This window comes from Eleutherodactylus coqui, chromosome 8 (genome assembly GCF_035609145.1).
Source record: "Eleutherodactylus coqui strain aEleCoq1 chromosome 8, aEleCoq1.hap1, whole genome shotgun sequence".
In the NCBI taxonomy this organism is placed as follows: domain Eukaryota; kingdom Metazoa; phylum Chordata; class Amphibia; order Anura; family Eleutherodactylidae; genus Eleutherodactylus; species Eleutherodactylus coqui.
The window spans coordinates 157,484,092-157,489,964 of NC_089844.1; positions in this window are offsets into that span (position 1 = coordinate 157,484,092).

Here is a 5,873-nt window from a genome sequence, read left to right on the forward strand (position 1 = left end):
CATACTTTATTTTAGCGTAAATATGCTAATTTATTTTTTTTTTAAGTGTAAATTAAAAACTATACTTTTTTTTAGCTTTTTCTCTCTAATAAAGCTAATAAAAGGAAAAACAGTCAGTGAAAACAGATACAAAAAAATAGCCCTATATGTCACAGAAAAAAAAAGCTGAAAAATTTTTTATAGCTAAAGAAAGAAGATAAGGCAGTAAAGCAACCACATGAGTAAAATCGCTAAAAAGTATTTGGTCCTGTAGGCCCAAAACACCCTGGGGTTAATATTCTGATTCTTTTCAGCCACCACTAGGGGGAGCTTACTGCATACTGTTTTAAAGCAACCCTGTAGTCCTGGGACGAAATCCTCTCCAGGGACCGGAGGGGGGAGTTCCATTACCTGCTGTCTGTCAATTGCATTGTTTTTGGTTTAGTTGGACGCCGCAGTCTTCTGACTACCTATATAAATCTGTATATTGGTAACGTGTTATATCTCATTCACATGATGGAATCTGCACCGCTTTAACAAGCTTCTGAATGCTGTGCAGATCCATGCAGCATTCATACAGTGCAGATCCTTCAAATCATCTTGTGATGCAAGTGAATTTGCCCCGCTGACAGACTGAAGTCACATTGTGGACTCTGCAGTTGTGTCCACCTCTCAGGGATATGGGATCTGTATAGAGGCTCAGGCAGATGCAGCAGTCCAGCTCGTCCCACAGGTCAGCAGGCGCCAACATGGAGGAGAAGTAAAGAAACTCTTAGCAAAGTTCAGTATAAAGTACAGAAGCAGTTGTGTCAGATGTGACCAAAGGTGAAGAGATAACATATGACAGATGATGTTACACATCATGGGTCTGTATCAGTCAAACAGTCTATGAGGAACATAAGCGTGTTATGCCCGTTTCTGGTAGGTATTTGTACAAAAATGTGTGACTTTTTAGCTTCTGTTTCCTAAGAAGTGGGTGGGGCTGGTCAGGAGGTGGCGTGGCCACCATGACAGCTTTATGTATAATTTACGCCAGAAACTGCCAGGAATGTACAGCAGGTCGGACGTGTCTTACATTTCTAAGAAGGTGCATGGAGGTGCCGGGAAGCGCTGAATACATGACGGGGTCTGTGCTGCACTAGGGGATATTATACTAAGCCGGAGTCTGAAATGTCCCCTATACAATACACTATGGGGGACATTTATATGAAATGCTGATCTTCAAGGGCCACTCTGGTGAAAACACATTTCTTCATCCCTGCCCCCCTCACTGATGACCCATCACACTCTGGAGGTTACCTCTGTGTATTGCAGTCACTTCCATGCAGTGCAGCCCCATGTCTGATGCTTATCAGCCACCATCTGATGCTGAGAGTTTTTACTTTCAGTCTCACATCTATACCATGATGCATTAGAGGTATTGTTATATTATGTCCCCACCGGAAGTTAGGGGTGGTGACATAATACAGCAGAGTCAAAAATGTTAACGCCCCTAGCTTGTGATTGGCTGGGGGAGTGTTTCATCCACGAAGTGCTATTCTGAGGACTGTGGCACCAGGAGCATCTGTGGCTTTGACGCATGGACAGAAAGTGTGAGTGGGGCAGTGGGTGTGACGCAACAGAGAGGCGGCAGCATGGACTGAGCAGCCGGGACACGTCAGACAGAAGCGGCGCGCAACCTAGCACAGCTACGCCGCTAAGGACAGAGCACAGACACGCCGGCCAGGAGCTCCGGTGACAGTCAGAGCTGCAGCGTGTAGATTGATTTTGCCTGCCCTGCATAAATAAGCTACAGATCAGTGTGTGACTTTTTGGTGCCAAAACCCGGTCGATAAAGTTCCCCATTTATATTCTATCACTACAAAGTTATATTAACCCTGTAATACATGTGGACACATACAGCACATGTCATCACCACGCAAACTGCACCAACGCCTAAGCTTCATGGATTAGGGGGACTCTGGGTAATTTCAGTGTTAACAGGGTACAATATGTTTCTGTCCCCGCTCCTCTCATCACACATACATCCGAAGCCAACACCGAAGGTACATATCTCAGCATCACTACGAGATGAGTAAGGCTGGTCACACAGGGCTGATTTGTAGTGGAGTGTCCGCAACGAGCATTCTGTTGCAGATTAGGCGCGGAGAGCCTGACTCCAAACTCACACCATTTGATGCAGGTTTTATCACAAATTCCCATGCAAAATACACCCCCTCATAGAGAAGAGGTGGATTCTGCATAAATGGCAATAAAATTGCCATAATGCGGAATTGAATTCCGCACTGCATTTCCGCAGTTTGTGGATGAGGTTTTCACAATCTCATCCACTCTGCTGCTACTGTAAATGCCGGATGGATATTCTGCAGCAAATCCACCCCATGTGAACCCCACCTAATAAACCCCCTAAATTCACACCCAGAGGAGACCCCTCAGGGACCTTTCACTTGGGGTGGAATTAGTCCACATGGACCTCTCTGCGTCACAATATTAACCCTGTGGGGCTTGAATTCTGCGCCTGTTAAAATCTGTGTCCTTATTAATACAGCGAGATTAGATTGCGAGGTGGAAAAGCTTCCTGCTGCAGATTTAACGATGTTTTGTGAAATTGTTATTGTGGATTTCTAGTTTACAGGAGATGGAATTCTGCAATTCAAGTCTGCAGGAAAAAAGGCACGAAATTCTGCAAATGTTCTGCAGAACACATTCAATATAAACGCAACAAAATCCTCACCAGGTGACAAAATCTGCGCTGCGTCCTGCGGACAATTCCATTCCGCGTGAAAGCCTGTTAAATAAATTCAGACACCGGATGAGACCCTACAGCGGCTTACCTCTCCTCGTTTCTGCAGCTTGCCGTCCTCTAAACCATCTGGATTGCCACAACTGAGAACGTCCTGATGCTGAGACCTTGGCACACAGTGCCATCAGATAAATCCCACCCCTTGCACGGACCACCGTGACCCCCACACACACAGTGCCATCAGATAAATCCCACCCCCTGCACGGACCACCATGACCCCCACACACACAGTGCCATCAGATAAATCCCACCCCCTGCACGGACCACCATGACCCCCACACACACAGTGCCATCAGATAAATCCCACCCCCTGCACGGACCACCATGACCCCCACACACACAATGCCATCAGATAAATACCACCCCCTGCACGGACCACCATGACCCCCACACACACAGTGCCATCAGATAAATCCCACCCCCTGCACGGACCACCATGACCCCCACACACACAGTGCCATCAGATAAATCTCACCCCCTGCACGGACCACCATGACCCCCACACACACAGTGCCATCAGATAAATCCCACCCCCTGCATGAACCCCTGTGACCCTCACACACACAGTGCCATCAGATAGATCCCACCCCCTGCACGGACCACCACGACCCCCACACACAGAGCCACCCAGGGAACCCCTGATACAACCAGAGCAGGAAGTGACGTAGGCATTCAGTCCACCCTGAATCACTGGGGACGACCCTAGACTCTCACACAGACATGACAACTCACCTGGTTTTACATAGAGTCACCCTATTTTCAGCCTCCCTCAGTCCCCCTGTAATAAATGATTTTCACCCTGTTGTTGGGAGGTAAAAATAGGCGCTGATGCAGCAAAACAACAAAAACAGAAAATAATATCAGCCATTATGTATTGGATTAGCCCATTAGCTGCCCGTATTTTTACTCCCCCTTATTTTGGTCCTGGCACTACAGCACTGGGCACCGACACCAACCAGTATCCAGAGGCAACATCTTGATACTGGACGGCGTCAGGACCCAGTACTGTAGTGCCCAGGGCTGTACAAGAGCCGAGAGCGAGGACGGTAAGTATATAGTCCGGTCTGGGGCTGAATACTATTTATGGGGGTTATGTTGGGTATAAATAAAGTTAGAGGTTTTCTCTGAGGACATAATATTCTGTAAAACCTCACAGCTTGCAGTATTATAACAGATTACATACTCACCCTTCCGTGCTCCTCTGCCGTCTCTAGCCAGCTCTCTGGTCGCTGCTGTTCTACACTACCAAGTGCATGGAACCGCCGATTATGATCCCGGCAAGAGGGCCATGTGACTGCTGCAGCCAATCACTGGCTCCTTTCAGCTGGTGAATAGCTGCGGCGATTACATGACCTGGTGTTGGGTTGTCTTCAGGAAGTGAAGTTCAGCATGGACCAGAGAGACAGCAGCGGCGGGGAAGCATGGCAGGGTGAGTATGTAATCTATTATAATACTGCAGGCTGAGAGGTTTAACAGAATATTATGTCCCCAGAGAACCCCTTTAAGGGTTTGGTCTGAGGTCTAAAATTAATGTAGGGTCTGCAGCCTTTTATATGAGCCACACCCCTTGGAAAGGCCACTCCCATTTTGTCACAACCCGCTGCTCTAATATCCCCCCGTGAAGGGCTCTGGGGTGACATCTCTGCACGTGTCCCGTCACTCACTGTTGACATGAGGGGGAGTTCCGTGAAGGGTCATCAGCAGTTCCAGCGATCGGATTTCATTGGTCGTCTCCAGAAACAAACGGACAGATCAGCGTCTTATCTTTTATTAGCAGTGAAGGAGAAAAGTAATCACATGATACAAAGTAGATATCCATCAGTCAGATCCGGCTGAAGCCTCCCCGTAATTATAGCATATAGATAATAACATTCCTGCAATCCGGGACCAGATGAGAACATATTCTGGATTATCGGATGGACACAGAAATCTATATAACTCATCTCTTTAGACCAGAGTTCCTCATTGGTTCTACTTCTCATCTTGTGAGACACATTTTATTGCAGTTCTGGATCATCAGATTTTCTTGAAATTTCAGAATATAAAGTACATTTTGTAAATTATTTCAGCTGTTAGACAATAAATCCTGTTTTCACCTTCACTACAAAATATTTGTTATTGTCCCCAAACCATCTAAACAATAAATCTTGATTAAGAGTCTGTTGTTTTGTGTGCACAGCTCCTATACAAACCTATGTATCTCCATGGTAACAGACATTTAGAGCCCCCTGTGTGGTCTGATCCTGCAGTCACTCCCTTCCATCTGTCCTCTGATTATTGCTACTCTACGTTAGATCCATCAGCAAGAAGAGACAGATGGAGGGGAGTGACTGCAGGGTCAGACTACACATGGTTCGTTTACTGTCTGCTACCATGGAAACACATGTCTGCACAAGAGCTGTATACACAAATATAGGGACTTTTTAATCAGCTATTCCCAACTAGTACAATATAGGCCGCCTGCACACGGGTTGATTTGCATTGCAGAATCTGGAGCGGGCGTATGCCTCCGGATCCCACAGCAAATATCGCCCATAGCATACTATGACAAAACGTGATTTCCTGCCCAGGAGTGGAAATCGATTGCGATTTTCCGCTCACGGAGGAAAATTGTAGCATGCTGCGATTCTTTGCGGCTTCCGTGCAGATGGCTTCCAATCATCATTGCGGAAAGGTTGCAGGATCTGCGTCATTGCCAAGCAACAGCGCCTCATAATCTGTACTGAGCATGTGTGCCGGCGCGGTACAGGTTAATGTAAACAGGTAAAAAATTCTGGGCTTTTTTTCTTTTGATTTTTTTGAAAGTCGGGAGCAGAAAAATCAAAGGAAAAAAGCCCAGAATTTTTTACCTGTTTTCATTTCTTTTGACTTTTCTGCTCCCGACTTTCAAAAAAATCATAACTTTCTTAATTTTCCGTCACTATATGTGAGGGCTGTTTTTTGGGGCAGGAGTTGTATTTTTCAGCGGTTTTTTTAATGTACTGAAGAACTTCTAATAATGTCTAAGTGGAGTGAAATAAAAGAAAGCAATCTGCCATCTTGTATGGAGGGGGGGGGGGAGTATGGACTTTACGGCGTGCACACTGATGCC